The following is a 1,786-nucleotide window of genomic DNA, read 5'->3' on the forward strand; positions in this document are numbered from 1 at the left end:
TACGAAATGTGCTGTGATTGGTTAGCTGGGCCAGTGTGTGTTGTAATTGGCTCCTCTCGACGCCTGGTCGGGAAATGTCATGCCCTTTACCATAGCCACCTGCGAGTAAATATTGTCAATATCAAATCAATTTGAGCGCGATTTAAACCCGGATGATTGTAACCGCTCTAAGTTCGTCTGCCTTGGGAAAGCTAGCGTGTCTCCGACATAGTGATAACACTCATTGCCTTCTCTAGTGCAGCTCAACCAGGTCTCGTCCCATTCGTCGGTATTTGTGATATCACAAATCCCGGAAAATATGCGTTGTAGTCCAAACGAGTCATTCGTTGTAGTTTTTGAAAAGTGATTTCTGTTAAATAAAATATCTCTTTTTGAATTGGACTTTGAACTTTGTAACTTTGCAGATCTGTTTTATGCTCAAACAGCAACATTACAGACTAACTAAAGTTGAAAAAGTGAAAAAGTATAATAGGACCCCTTTAATTTATCAGAATACAGAAAGTACACAAGGTTTTTAAATAATTTTGCTGCAGACTCTTTTTAATAGGCTTATGTAATTATTTATAGTCCTATTAATTTTTATGTAAATTAGGTATGTGATGGTATCAAATTTTCGTTGTCGCTGAAGCTTTTGTCACATTATATCGTTTTTATCACAATAGCCTATATAATGAAGTAAAAAAAAAAAAGTGTTGTCCTCTTAACAGGTTAAACAACTTTAATAAAGATATTTTACTAAAGAAACACTTTAAACAAATACACAAACATATAAAGTAAATATCTATAAATATAAATATCTATATGACTGTTTGAAACATTTACACAGTTCAGAAAGTAGCAGCTGCTTTGTTTACAAGGTTACCGGGGTAACGGCTGCATATCCGCCTCCGTCAGCTCCCTCTGGTGCCGAATCTGCATTGTCATTCAGCGTGTCTCCTTGACTCGCTCCGCCTTTCTTCTCATCTGTGCTCATTTGAATTAAATTGTTGCCTTTTTAAAGTTAAATAATCATATGAGGCTGTATCGCTGTTTTTCCATAAATAAATTTAAATAAATGAATGAATAAATGTGGACATTCAACCGAGACTGCCTTGCTCTCAGTTGTTGAAGCCCTAAGACTGGCTAGAGCGGATTCCAAATCTTCAATACTTATCTTGCTGGATCTGTACGCTGCTTTTGACACGGTTAACCACCAGATCGTCCTGTCAACCCTATTGGCAAAGGGCATCTCAGGAACCGCACTCCAGTGGTTTGAGTCTTACCTCTCAGATAGGCCCTTCAAGGTATCTTGGAGAGGTGAGGTGTTCAAGTCGCAACATCTAACTACTGGGGTGCCTCAGGGCTCAGTTCTTGGACCACTTCTCTTCTGTCTACATGGCATCACTAGGTTCTGTCATTCAGAAACATGGCTTTTCATATCACTGATCACTGCTATGCTGATGACACTCAACTCTACCTCTCATTCCATCCTGATGATCCGACGATAGCTGCTCAAATCTCAGCTTGTCTAACATACATTCCTATCTGGATGAAGGACCATCACCTTCAATTCAACCTTGTCAAGACAGAACTGCTTGTGGTTCCATCAAACCCATCATTTCATCACAATTTCACCATTCATTTAGGCACATCAACCATAACTCCTTCAAAAACAGCCAGAAACCTTGGAGTTATGATTGATGATCAGCTGACTTTCTCAGACCACATTGCTAAAACTGCCCGGTCCTGCAGATTTGCTTTATTCAACATCAAGAAGATCAGGCCCTTTCTTTCGGAACATGCTTCA

The sequence above is a fragment of the Sinocyclocheilus anshuiensis genome, unplaced genomic scaffold, assembly GCF_001515605.1.
Source record: "Sinocyclocheilus anshuiensis isolate Anshui unplaced genomic scaffold, SAMN03320099.WGS_v1.1 scaffold1938, whole genome shotgun sequence".
NCBI lineage: Eukaryota > Metazoa > Chordata > Actinopteri > Cypriniformes > Cyprinidae > Sinocyclocheilus > Sinocyclocheilus anshuiensis.